The sequence below is a fragment of the Erigeron canadensis genome, chromosome 4 (assembly GCF_010389155.1).
Source record: "Erigeron canadensis isolate Cc75 chromosome 4, C_canadensis_v1, whole genome shotgun sequence".
NCBI classification, from domain to species: Eukaryota; Viridiplantae; Streptophyta; class Magnoliopsida; order Asterales; family Asteraceae; genus Erigeron; species Erigeron canadensis.
Genome location: NC_057764.1, coordinates 35,752,580 through 35,767,834, shown reverse-complemented (window position 1 = coordinate 35,767,834; position 15,255 = coordinate 35,752,580). Strand labels below are relative to the sequence as shown.

At 33.4% G+C, this 15,255-nt stretch overlaps 1 long non-coding RNA gene across 1 annotated transcript; it reads left to right on the top strand.

The window, feature by feature from the left end:
- Positions 1-1,633: 1,633 nt before the first annotated feature.
- On the top strand, positions 1,634-14,505 carry LOC122597749. Its single transcript, XR_006323454.1, has 9 exons — positions 1,634-1,716; positions 7,888-7,963; positions 9,619-10,466; positions 10,580-10,687; positions 11,791-12,561; positions 12,638-12,816; positions 13,252-13,763; positions 13,871-13,995; positions 14,122-14,505. It is a non-coding gene; the product is annotated as an uncharacterized LOC122597749 (long non-coding RNA).
- Positions 14,506-15,255: the final 750 nt, after the last annotated feature.

The window sequence follows — 15,255 nt, the reverse complement described above, 5'->3', positions numbered from 1 at the left end:
TTAGCTTGTGACCCGATGATGTTTCCAATAAACACAATGTGTATCCTAATTACATGTATTTTAACTTTTTAGATGATCGACTAATTATAGGGCTAAACATTCCGGCTGTTGACTACAGAGAAGTTGGTTGCAGTTCATATATATAAAAATCAGGAGGGGCTTCGTATCATGAATAAACTAAAAGAATTAAAGTGTAATTGTTTTAAATATTTGTTCTTGCTTGGTTGAAGTTTGACATCATTATCCCTTAATTATATTTTAAGTATATTTTGAAACTACCCATCGACCTGAACACTAATATATAATATATACTTTATCAAAACTTAATTTTTGAAAAAATATCATTATTACAATTTACAAGAATAACATATGTTTATATTAACAATAATATTTTATGAGAAAAAATTTTTTCACACAAAATCATGTGTGTAAATACAAAATCTAATCTCCTTAAAAATCATGGAAGTATACCATATTCATTATATACATTTAAATTCCGTGCGTGAACTTACGAGCCTCTTCACAACTTCATTTCTTTTATTATTTGTGTGGGATCCACATTCATTTAAGCAATTTTTTCCCTTACTTTTTAAACTGCTTTCTTCCATTTCGTGGTTTCACACTTTCACGTAGGAACTTTAGACACAGTTTTTCAGCATTATTAGTCCATATCGTTTAATATCTTACGACAATAGTCTTCTTTTTTAACGGTCATTAACTTCTCTTTCGGTCTTTAATGAGTTTTTCAGCATTATTAGTCCCTGTTGCTTAATATCTTACACTATAAGTCCTCTCTTTTTTTTTTACAGCAGTTAACAACAAAAACATATGGAAATCAGGTCTTTTTTCTAACTGAGAGTTAAGTCATTTTCTCAAATGGGTGTTGTTGCTTAATATCTTACAGTATAAGTCCTCCTTTTTTACAGCAGTTAACTTCTGTCTGAGTGTCTTGCATGTAACAATAACGGATGGAAATCAGGTCTTTTTTCTAACTGAGAGTTAAGTCATTTTCTCAAATGGGTGTTTACTATCGTTAGATGCTATTTTAGTGTAAAACGAGAGTTAAAAAAGTTAGTGCAAATCATGTCCATTTTTCTCAATGAGTTTGTTTTTTATTTTGCGTTTTTACAATTGCTTTATACTTTTAACTAAAGTTGTCGTTCTTTAAGTTATTTTTGACTTTTTATAATATATTGTACAAAGTTAATATGGTATTCGCGTTCATTTGTCTTTCTATTTTGTACAATTTTTACAATGATTTATGATATTTTTTCATTTTTTTTTCATATTTCACAAAAAATAGTATAGTTTTAATGCGTTTTTATTTTTTTTTTACGTTTTTGCCACATTTATTTTTCCAATTATACATATATAGTTAGTTACAAGATTAACATTTGTCTTTTATATTCCTTCAATTTTTAACAGAATAGATCATGTAAATGATTAGTATATTTTACGTTTGCACATGATAATACATTTTCGGACACACATTTAAAAAAAAACAAACGAGTGTAACATCCGCGTATATAAGGTTTTCGAAAACAACGTTATGTCTCCCGAGGCGAAGCCCGGGTAAACTAACTAATTTTATTAAAGAAAATACGAGTAATAATTATCAGTATTGGTTTTTCAAGAGCTATAGGTGCAGCTGCATACCCACTTGAGGAACGAGCCAGACTGTTTGAAGAGATATATTCATGGTGACTAAGATTTCAGGTATTATTGCGTGACTTTTTGACTTCTGCTGACTAATAATCTCTTTCTCGTCCACTCATTAGGTCAATATAAGATTATTTTTCCCTTTCTTCTTGCAAGAAATTGGCGGATTCAAATATATTTTAATTAGAATTTAAGTTTTTATAAAAAATTTATATCTCTGCTTCATATTAGTTAGCAGAAAAGAGTGTTAGGAAGAGATCTTAAGTATTAGAAGATAGATTATCAGCCTTTACGTTATGATGATGAATTAGATACTTGGCATCCGATTTTATTTTAACGCAGCACCTATTTTTTATTAATATATGTTAGATAGCATATATTAACCACCATATGTGGTGAATATGCCCATCAACAACAGTAATAAATTTCTTGCAGAAGATGCACCAACATGCTCAAGTGATATAAACACATACTCAAGAATGGGTGTTAAATGTCAAAATTTTAACTTTGAGAACCATGAAAACACCTCCCAACATATTTCTCAAAGTTATCAAAGAACAATGCCCCAATGCATAGTAGTTTCATAGCTACAGTGGAAGAGAACTCTTGAGAAAAATTTACGGTCTCACCATGGAAGCACAACTAGGTGTTGCGTTAAAATTGTGGTTGGAAAAAAAATAGGTGGTTTGTTACCTCGGATCTTCGACAGGGATAGTGAAATCTGTGATTCACTGATTCTTGTTGGCCAAGTTGTTTGGTCTGTTTGCTTCTTTTCAATATGTTCTTACTCTTTCTCTTTAGGTATGTTTGACCCATCTAAAGAGTTTTTCGTAATTAATGAACTCACTTGTACTTCCCCATGTTACATCTGCACAGTGTGATCCTTGATATTTGTTCTTTAGCCGAAAATCTCTTTGTGTCGTCTTTTGGCATATGCTTCACTAAGGTCAGAGCCTGAGATTCAACATAACTTTGTGAAACCTCCCGTTTTCATCTATTTAATATACTGTAAGCTAAAAACACTTGAGCCAAATACATATGTTTTGATGGGGAAATTTGTTTTCTTCTTTGATTCTGCTTTCTCCACTCCTAACAGTTTCGCTATAGTGACTGCGTTTCTAGAATGAAAGTTACACATACCCTTTGGAGACCATTACCTTTTTTTCTAATACCCGGACTTCCTCTTCTGATGGACCTTACTCGTGACCCTTTGTTCACCGACGATACTTCAGTTTATCTTATCTTATACCATTCTAATTTAAGTTCAAACATCTGTAATGCGCTAGTAGGCATAGGGCTGCCAACGAGCCGAGCTTTTATCGAGCAACTCGAGCTCGACTCGATCGAGTCGAACTATTATCAAGTTCGAGCTCGAGCCCTAGATTAAGGCTCGAATAATTATCGAGTCGAGCTCGAGCTTTACATAGCTCGGCTCGAATACTTATCGAGCTTTTCGAGCTTTCCATATATTATGTATATATTTATATATATAATTCTTAAATAGTAAATTTCTAATTCTACAAGGGTTATTTGTATAAATTTTGTTATAAGTAAGAGTTAATTGCATAAATCATCCCCGTGGTTTACACATTTTCATGGTTTTCATCCCTATAAGTTATTTTTAGTGGATTTCGTCCTTCAATTTTGCCTTTTTAGTAGATTACACCCTTTTGAGGGATGTAAGATGCTAAAAAAGTTTGAACACTTTTCGTGTTTTTCATTCCTCATAAGGATGTAATCCACTAAAAAGGTAAAGTTGAAGGACGAAATTCACTAAAAATGTAAAGTTGAAGGATGAAATCCACTAAAAATAACTTGAAGGGATGAAAACCACGAAAATACGTAAACCACGAGGATGATTTGTGCAATTAACTCTATAAGTAATATATATTTTCGAGCCGAGCTCAAGTCATGATTATGGACACAAGCCAAAATCAAGCATTTTTCAAGCTTTTCGAGCCGTATTGTAGGTACAACGAGTCGAGCTCGAGCCTACACACTGAAAACTCGTTGAGCTCGAGCCGAGCAAATATTGTTCGAGCCATGCTAAGCTCGAGCTCGGCTCGACTCGATAACACCCCTACTGTAGGCATGGGCTCTTATTGCTTCAAGCCTTCCGAGAAGGCCTAGAGTAAAGGTGGACATTGATTATCTGGTTTTTGTTATAGTAGAAGTCTAGAACAAGTGGGACGCAATGCAGGGCCTTGTAACAAGCTTTTGAAACTTAAGTGTTACGAGTCCTTGAACCCCACAATTGTTGAACTAGGTCTTAAAGAGATTTATTTCTCTACCTCAAACTTACTTGAAAATCATTATGCTTTTAACCTTATATTAATCTATCCCTGTAGTGCAGATATCACAGTTAAAATGTGTACCTATACCTGGATATGTCATAGGTACTAGGTCATCCTATCCTGACACTTCTCAGTTTTGTGGCTTATTCTGGTAAGCAACAAAAATCTATTCGTTATATATATATATATATATGACATAGGGTGACAATCAAATGAGAACCAACTTAAAATGAGAACAAATGAGAACACTTAAAAACTACATTTTGATGCATTAAAAGTCCATAAAATTGACATAGTGCATAACTAATTATCATTATTTAAGTGTTTAACAACACATTGATCCGTCAAAATCGAAAAATCATGTTTTTTGGTGGATGCATCATTTTGAAGAATATGCATCCAAGATGGATGCACAAAACAAAAAACATGATTTTCTTGATTTTGACAGGCCAATGTGTTGTTATACACTTAAATAATGATAATTAGTTATGCACTATGTTAGTTTTATGGACTTTTAATGCATCAAAATGATGTTTTTTAAGATGGATGAATTTCATTCAAAGTCATAAACATGTAATCATTCATTCAAATCCAAACAACATTAGATGCAAAACACAATTAAGAATTAAACATCTAATCCAACATGAATATGAGAAAGATTGAACATAAAAGTCTTACATAATTGTTCACATGAGAATGATCAAAGAAAACTTAGCCTATTATCTTCATCATTGATTCTTCGATTAAGGCTTTGATCTTCATGAAAATATGAATTTATGATGAAATTGGGGTGTTGTATGTGTTAGGAAACTGCCCAGAGATGAGAAATTATGAAGTGTAACCTCCCAAAGTCGTGTATGAATGTGTTATAAACTGAAAAGTAATTAAATCCCTAATTTTCGGATTTTTAGTGCAGCTCTGGCCGTTCCAGACTGCCTCCTGGCCGTCCCAGACTGCCCTCCAGAAATGGCAGTTTTCCAGATTTTTGCCTTGACACTTCTTGACTTGATTTTTTGACTTTGCTTGACTTCTTAATGATCCATTTAACTTCAATTTGTCACCAAAAACCTGAAACACTTAAACAAACATAAACACGCCCTAATCGTCTATTAACATTCACAAAACATGTTCGTTTTCATATTTTAAGATTAGACAAATTAGGCGTTTATCAACATCTGTCTTTTTTTGGATCAAGCTGTTTTGTGACAGAATCTAGTCAGTTTTTGTTTTCAATCTAATTATAGTGTAATGTTATAGCATGTCGAAACGGTATGCTGCCCATGGAGAAGTTGAAAGGGCATTTTTGCAATCACTCTATTGATAATTTAATCAGGAATAGGTCACAATTCCAGGCTATATAATTGCACAAATTAAGGTTGTTCACAAATAAAAAGCATCTGGTTCTTTTTATAATCCAATTTGCTTATGCATGGTTCTAACTTACGTCGCTTGCATGTTCTGTAGCTATCTACTTGAGTCTGTTTCCTCACTAATATTCTAAACATGTCTATATATATACCCACAGGAATTCTTGTAGGTCCTCTTGGAGGTGATGGTAATTGTGATAAATGTATCATTATTATTTGCATTGCAGACAATGTGGGACCGAACTCGTTTCGTCTGCAGTGCAAATATCTTCAGGGGTTCTGGAACTGCTACTGACAATTAACCGTTCCTCGTACTAGCTTAGGACACCTTTTGCTATGTTGGTGTAAATGATGTTAGTTTGCCTGGCAGGATCTCTTATTCCAACATTAAGGAATATTCAATAATGTTAAATTCGTTTTAGGGAGTCAGTCATTTATTTTGATTTAATGATTATTGGTTATCCTAGCTGCATTTGTGTAGTTATAGTGTTTCTCTTGACTTAAAGTAGAGTCATTGTTGAAAACTTGAATATTGACCCAGACAACCTTCAAAGATTCGTGGATACTTCTCGATGTACCCTTTTCACTCATAATAGTCTTGCTCATCTATCAGATATCACAGATATTGTTACATTCTCGATGTACCATAGTGTGTAAAGCATTGTCAGGCATGAGCTCTTGCATGTTTAAAGTCATGAGATAAATCCAGAAGAGAAGCTAGTCAGGTGAAGGCCAATACAGCCATTATATCTTATATGAACCTCATGGTTATTAAGTTACGTGTAAATATGGTCGTTTGTATCCTTAAGGGCTAGACTGTTATTGTGGAACCATAAAGCCCAATAGGAAACAGTAAGTGTCATTACACACTAAAAATGTCATCTATGTTTCCCATAATGTTGGATGATTAAATCTTTAGATGTTTATCTGAATACAGTATATAGTGCTTTTTATATACATATTACAACCCTAATAACCTTGCCCATTACAGAAAAGTAAAAAGTAAGTAAACACCCAATGCCGCTGTCCACGGGTTTTTGGTTCCAATACCTCGATGGTGTATTAGGAAGGTTGAGATGTAGACAGCCTTACCTCTACCAAGGTAGAGAGGCTGCTCCAGGTTCTAAATTATAGAAAAGGACCTCCGTCCTTTGCATGGGGTGAGAATTTAACCCTTGACCTCTGTTTTCAGAGGCAAGGGTGTTACACTTGATCCAACCTTGCTACTTAACCTTGCCCATTACACCAAGACTAAATTTTGGCCAATATAGAATATCTCAATATCTTCTTTTGATTCTAATAAATGGGAATCTGATGTAAACAGTATGATCTTGTTACTTGCAAATAGTAAGTAACTAACACCAATAAAGTCTTCCACGGGTTATGGGTCCCAATACCGTCTACAAGGGTGTATGGGGGATGTTGAGATGTAGACAACCTTACCACTACTTAAGGTAGAGAGGCTGCTTCCAGGTCCTAAGTAGAAAGGCCACAAAGGTGTTAACCACTTGATCCAAACCTTGCTTCTTGATTTTGTTACTGTATCTTTGCGATTGTTTTTGCTTAATATAATTTTGTAACGAACACATTAAGCTTTTGATCAGCCCCACTCTGACCTATATATTGATAGTATGCTTGCTCTTAGGTAGGTAAGCTATTTAAGGTTAAGTGTTTGGCAATGTCAACAAACATGTTATGATCTGATTGGCCGGTGGGAACTGGCAGTAGATAGTAGTATTGTACTAGCCTTGGTGAGGTAGGGTTGACTCATGTTTCTGGTGTAAGAAGCAGATACCAAGAATACATGCTTATACCTGTTTCAGACATGCCACTGATACTGGGTCATCCTACGTGAACATTTCTCTGTGTGATGTATCAAGGTCAGCAGTATGTTCTTTATTTATTCAATGAATTTTTTCTTTTTGCCATCTGGGTGAGGCATATGATATAGTGATGTTTGCATTATGAATAGCAGCTGAAGTGGTTGTAATATAACCTGTAGAAATGGCCAACTGAATTCCAAGTAAATTTCACTTCCCATGTCACACAATAAACTGTGGACCCATTTTGTCTTTCGTTTTTTGATGTGTAACCTCTGCTTTTGTTTTGGTTTTGGGCACCTGAATCAATACTTTCATGACAAAACCAAGTCAATTTTGTTTGTTTCTTGTATCTCATATATAATATGAAATTTTTTTTTGGGGATGTTGAATGGGTGTACTGTGGCCTTGCAGAAGGCGAAAGGGCACCTGTTTTCATTGTATACTTTATTTAATTGCAGAGAGGGTATCTCTTCTAGTTATACTGCTCAAGATGGTTTATTAATAATACAAACAAAACCTTGTCGGTTCGTTACAACTAGGTTGTTTATCTACGTATGCACAAGTGGCTTGTTGAATGTTGCTCCTTTTTTATATGTTTGCATTCTGCAGATGCTTTGATTGGCTTCTTACACATCTAGTTATCAAATGCCCATTTTTTTACACGTCATGATTATTTAATGAGTAAATACATAGTCCCGTTGTAAAATATCACCTATTGACAAGTCATCTTGGCATAATTGTCAGTACAATGGACAGGTGATGCATAACGGTGTCTTTGGATGTACATCAGAATTACTGGCTTCTCTTAGTGATCATTATGGTAATCATCTTGAACTCAAACAAACTCACTCTCTTATACAAAGTATTACTTATATATTTATATGAAAGTAAGTTACACATGTTATCAGTAACCAAGTAATATGGCTTTTACAAAAAAGAAATAACCGTATCAATAACATGAACCTAAAAAAGGCAGAAGACATCTTAGTTATGTGATCACTTGTATTAGATCTTGTTGGATTTAAAATGTCATGTTATCATTTATATCTTATAATCGCTAGCATTAATATATCAGTCTAAAGTAAACCTTAAGTTTAAATTATGAAAGAGCAAATGTTACCTTATTTAGTTTGTGGTGCAACCTTAAAAAAGACAAACTTTTAACACTAGCTTAATACTCACATCATCATTATGTAAGTACCTAAACTAATATTATAGATGAAAGAACTTAAACTACTGGATAGATGTTAATCTTTAGGCATCATTGGGGACCTGGTAACTTTATAGATAGGCATACTATTATATGTTTCCTCTAATAAATGATATTACATAATTCTGTTTTATATATAATTATTAAAGAAATGGATGATGAATGATGATATTGTTTATTTCCAGTTTTGATGACCGTGTGTTCTGCAAAATCCTGGGATGTAACTGACTTAAACTTCTGTAGACTTATACTTCCTATTTATAGAAAGGATCTGATTTTGTGCTATTGCCTTAGAGTATTTCACATGGGGTACACATGGCAACACACTTACTAGATATTTGATTCGTTTTTAGATATCAATTTTTTGTAAGCTAATTGTGTCTTTGACTATTTTTTATTAGCATTTTGTATATTACTGTTTAAAGTTAAATAGTTTCTTAACAGTTATAATACTCAGCTTTAAGATTATTTCGAATTTTATCATTTCATAGAGTTTTCTGATTGTTATGTGTGAGAAATTGTTGAATAAATGTCTTTTTATATTCTTTATGTAGTTTTGACATCATTAATTGATACTGGTCTGAAGTCTGAACAAGTTTGACCCATCTGACTACTAACCTTCCAGTATTGGTTTGTGTTCTGGATTATGAAGAAGGATGATGATAGAATTGAGTTATACATATTTGAAACTGTATAACTCAGTTAAATACCAAACGCTAATATTCACCAACAAAAGCAATATTGTATATAAACCGGGTGTAAAAGCCTTTTACCTAAAAAAGAGGCGATATTGTCACATGGATAACTAAATGGAGATTCAAATTGTTTGCATTAAATACCTAGAAAGATTGATTCTAGACCCAATGCTAGTATTGTTTTAATATAAGATCTTATCTAAGTGGCTACTTTAGTTATGTGATATGACTACTAGAAAGGATTGGCTTTCCTTAAAATTTGTGAAAATTATACTGATGCACACAAGATTCTCAGTTAATCTCCCAGTTTATTTGAAATGCTTAATTGAATAGGTAGTTGCTAAATGTAGTGGTTGAACACGTAGCTTCAAGGCAGCTGGTTATCTGGCTTTATCTAATTGAAATAGTGTAAGATGCTTCACATTCATTAGCTGCTTAAATAGCACTAGAATAAACAGGCATTTCATGCTGCCTTGTTGATCTTTCAACTTTATGAATATTTTATCTATTTACATTGTTAACCCTGTCTGTTCATATTTAGTTTGTTGACTGTAGCTGCTACTTTTGCAGAGGCTTTCATTTGAGTTTTCTAATGCCCTTGCCATTTCAGAACGAGGAATCAAAATTGCACTATATTTCTCATAGTACATATTACAATATTAAAACATATACTCGTATGTATGTGATCCTGTACATGCCACAGGTGCAAGATCGTCCTGCCTTGATATTTCTCAGTTTGTGGCTTTGTATGGTTACCTTATAATTTGAAAGGGTCATATATTCATATCACTAGAATGATAGCTATATGGATAGGGCAATCAACATCTGGATAATCTTTCTGTACATGTCAACATGACTTATGAGACCAAGACATCTGTTATAATGATGTGAAGGTCGCCTGAACACCTGTTTTTGTAATGGTTCATGACACCTCAATCAAACTGTTGTTCCACAATATTAGTTTTTGTAGTTTTTCATCACGTTGGCACCTTAGTAAGCCAAATAGGTAATCAGCATGATACTTTGTACAAAAATGAACATTATGATAGTTCTCATAATGAGCATCGGGCCCTTGTTACGATGATAGTACATGTTAACTATTAGTTGACTTCATATATTAGGGGAAAATGGAATTGATTAGGTGCATTAACGAAATATCAAATATGAGAAGGCTTTATAATTCATGCCTACTAGGACTTTCCCAGTATTAAAATCAATCTTGATTGGATATGTTGGCAGGTTGGCAGTAGATAGATTCCGATTTGTTGATAACGGATTATTATTATTCTTTCTTCTCTGGTGTAGCAGCAGCTGGGTATGCATTATTGAACTCCTACCGTCCTATGCTGTTACACCACATATTTTTTGAATTAAAACAATAAAACATATACTAATACCTGGTCCTAGACAAGCCACAGGTACAAGGTCTTCCTACCTTAAATTGTCAGTTTATGCCTCATTATTTGTCAGCAACTCTCTGTCTCAGTTATTTTTTAATCTTATCTAATGATTTGGAGATATGCGATTTCAGTGTTGTGGGTGACACATATAATGACGGGTGCATCAAAGCATATAGCTGATGTGGCAATGGGTTGATAATTTGGAAGACCACAGATGAAAAAGGAGAACTCGTGTCCAGGTTATTTCTCTTTCCATGTCATCAAGAACTTTGGCCCACAATATCTCTCATTCAGATGTTGCCTCCATATATGTTTTCATTTCTGCACAATATCATGACAAAATCAGACGAAATCTATCATTTTTCTTTGATTATAGTTTAAGAGATCTTTGGGATATTAAATGTTTATGCTATGTACTCTAGAGAAGCCGAAAGGGCAACACTAGACTGTTGTCATTCTATACATGATTTGATCATGATTACGTTTTCTTTCATGTTATACTTCACATTTTGAGGTGTTCACAAATAAATAAATAGAGAAAAACCTCCCTGATTCATAGAACTAGTATGCTTATATGCGTATGCAGAAAACCGTTAAGTTTTTGAATGCTTTCATGTTCGATCCATAGACAGTTCAAATGAAGCTGTTATCTTGCCTAGTCATATGTAAATTATAGCATTAGAGGAATATTCCCTTGTAATAATTTTTGTAGGCCCGCCTATTAGTTTATACATGTCAACCTGTGGGAATGGCGAGGTAGATACATTGAACACCAGATACATCGTGTTGTTTGAGACAAACCTCCATGCACAAAGGATTCCGGTCGTCACCTTCCCTCGAATAGGATATGGCCGGGGCCCAACCCATAGGTCCATGACACACTACATAAGATCCTATTGCTTGCGTGTTAAAGTTCCTCGTACTAGCAAGGAACATGTGGCATGTTCTGCTACGTCACGATCAAACGTAACATAACTCTTTAATATAAAAAACACATATGGGTTAAACTTAAATTTAAAAAAAGCAAATATTGGAACGTGTCGAAAAATAATCTGTGTAATAGTAAAAGATCAATCATAAACTCTAGTAATAGCTAGATTAATTCATTGACAATCAAAATAATGACGAGTCAATGTGTATTGTATGCATCATGAGACACGCAGTTGCTATATAAATATAGAGTATTAAAATATATATGTGACCAGATATATATATATATATGTATAATAATAATATAATAAAATAATAAATAACTCATATACTAGTAATAATGTAGGGTGGCTATTAAATTTGGTCGTATGTTGCTTGTGTTTCCTCTTACCATGATCCTGTGCTCTGCCAGATCCTGGGAATTCATTGACTTTTGACTTCTGTAGACTCTTTTCTATTTCTGGAAAGGATCAGATTTTAAGGCTATTATATTATAGAAAGCTTCACGTGGGACATGGCCCGCATCTCCCTGCTTTAATTCTACCACTGGACTTGACACCGCTAGCCGCAAAGTATTGTCTCATGTTTGACTCTTGAATAGTTAAATTATACATGCTCCTACTGCCTTAATTTAATGGGTTAACTTTTTTTTTGCCTACTATCTTTTTCCACGTTGATGAGAAGGTTTAACCGCCTCTGGACAATGAGTTTTGGACTATTTAGCCAACTTAAGTTCTTTTAGATAAGATGGAGCCAAACCAGCTATTATATAAATAGCAGAGAGTTGTTGAATAAATAGTAGACTCGTTTACAAAACATAAAATCTTTTCTATTTTCGATACCCTTGCTTGCTTCTTTTAATTTTAGTAATCAAGAAGCTGGTTTTACACAATTCTTGCTTCTCTTATAGCATCTTTTTTATGTTCATAAGTCGGAAACGTCTAGAGCAAGGTGGCTAGCTGGTATCAGCACTTTCCATTTATAACTAACCACATACTTGATTGCATTTCGCCGGCTGGCTTGATACTATCCAGATTTTCCAGACAAGGGTTTGATTCTTGTTTTTTCTAGTGGGTTTTGAAATTTCCATTACTCATCTAATGCCGTTATTAGAGACAACGTGTCATATAAATTCAACAATATACTTATAACGTCTGGTCCTGGATATGCCACAAGATACAAGGTATGTACACGCTTCATTTTTTTAATGCAGATTTCCTCTCTTATTTTATCATATGATTTTAATACGAAGATGTCAGTCAATATGGGTGAGGCATAGAGTGATGTTTGCATTATGGCAATAGCTGAGGTGGACAATGTTGGACCAATTGCAAGACTGCACGTATGCAAAAGAGATCTTGGAATCTGAATAATTTCTGTTTCCACGTCATCAAGTATTGTGGGACCATGATGTTTTCCATCTAAGACACATGCGTAGGTGAATTTTTGTGTACATCTTAAGTATTGTTTGGGAATGTTGAATGGGTATATTACGTACCTTTGGTAAGGTTGAAAGGGTATCATCATGGAGTAATTTTTTTTTTATGTAGTTTTAATCCTTTTTCTTTCTTTATTTCTTTCATGTCATCACACATATATATACATATCATTTGGATCCATTTTTCCTACATTTCTATGTTTTACCAAATAATTGACAATTATAAATACTGTCACGAGTAAGAAGGAAAAAAAAATAATGATCATAATCTCTGCAGATATCAAACGTATAAATATATGCAGACATAATTTTTGTCTACATTTTTATGATAAGAACTTCATTTTATTTCAGGGTTTTTTTTCTTTCCAAAACTCATGTGTTTTTATTATTGTTCTTCTCATGCTATATATCATATTTTTTTAATATTGGTCACAGGTTTAAAACTTATGAAATACATATTGGAAATTCCTTGCCAATGAGGTGGAGCATGAGAATTTTCTCTAGCATTTAGCTGGTTTCTTTCAGAACGGTAGTGATACTTCTACTGTCAGTCATGTCCTTGGATTGACTGTGTTGGTGATGTGGTTAATCTCTACTGGACAATGAAGAGACAATACTTCTGAGTCCAATTATCAGTGTTTAAAAAAGACATTCATTTTTCATACCCGTGGCTTTGCTTATGTAAAATTTAACAATACACGTGGGTTTGTAAAAAAAAACTTAAATAAAACCCAATGAGGGTCATTTGTATTCTTCTTCACAGCTATTAAAATCCACAACCACTAATTTAGGGCTAATTTACTTCGTCTCATAGATTAAGAAGCGAATGATCGTGGTGATTCCAAAGGTCGAAGTGGCTTTCGTCAATTAAGATGCGGATGATAGTTACAATTCAAAAGGTGAAAGTGGCTTTCGTTAATTTCAAATCTCATTTACTCATTTGCTAGGTATGTTGATTCTTACTCCTTTTATGAGTATAAATTCAATGTCTTAGTTGGATTAATTTCAAGTTTTAGTTTAAATTTCTATATGATTTATGCAAAATGGCTACCAGATATGATGGTTTATTGGAAGCTATGGTTAACTATAGTGGTATATTTTGTCCAAAACCATCAATGTATGCAGATGGACTAAGGTCTACGATACTGATTTTGGGGAGAATTGGAATTTACTAATCTGGTAAGTTTGTAAGAATCTAATCTAACCAATAAGAAAGGTGTACTATTATTGTATGCCTCCACATTATATAGTCAATGGCTTGAAGTTGATTAATGGTGATACAAACTTGGGAGCATTTGTGAATAGGTTACTTGTGATGATAGTGAATTCGCAAAAGGGAGATGAGATTGAATTGTCACCTCCTGATCATCTTGATGTTGATGATGATTTCGATAATGCTGTGAGTTGTGTAACAAGAAGACATGCATAAGGGTAAAGAGAATGCTGTGATTGTAGAATCTCATGCTGACTATACGACGAGAATTCAAATCGAAGTGATAACAATGTTGATCATTAATTTAATATATACGACGAGAATTCGTCTAATGTGGATGTATTCTTAGCCATTTCCATTAAGTTGTCCTTGTGAACCAGAGTAGTTTAACTATTAAGCGATCGTACTCTATTTTAGAATCATGTTTGTTAAAGGAAATGCAATTCACATAAGTACGGTAAAAGTGTTTTGAGAAATCAAGGTCAAGGTCGTGTATCAGTTATGTAATGATTCGTATACCATTTTTCTAGCCATATACTATTAAAAGTGCTTAGTGTTGTATAGTATAATATAATGAAACACACTTGTTGATGTCTGGCTAAAAAAAGTTGATGTATGGATGACTTCTTGTCGGAGATAATATGTAAAAATGTAAGACAAGTTAACAATTAAAATAAAAAATTGTTATCGTAATGACCATGTATTGTTGTTTTGTTAAAAGTGTGGTGTTTAATTGTAAACTTGTATTACGGTAAGGGGTGTAGACGTATAGTAATAATAGATATTGCTATTTTATATCAAAGGTATTTTACTCGCTCGATACGCGAGTTTATATAATTATAAAAAAACGATAGATTGATGGGAACCGCTTGATTTCATGTATCAAATTGGTTCCCACATAAACCTTAACAAGGATAGTGTTAAGGTAAATCAACCACTTAAATTCAATTCTGCTTCTGGCAAGATTCGAATCCAAATTGATCCCGAAAAGTGGCAATTAAAAATATTTGTAAGTAAAAGTTTAGATATATGACTATTGAAAATTAGTTCATGATGTTTTGTTATTTTTATTGTTATATGACTATCTTACACACAACCATTTGATAGATATTTCTGAGTTATACAAAATTTATAAGATTAAAAAAAAGCAAACATTAACGACAATCACTTGTATTATGATTATTTTTTTGTTTCCATCCTAGGAGTTGTAAACAATTATCACTTGC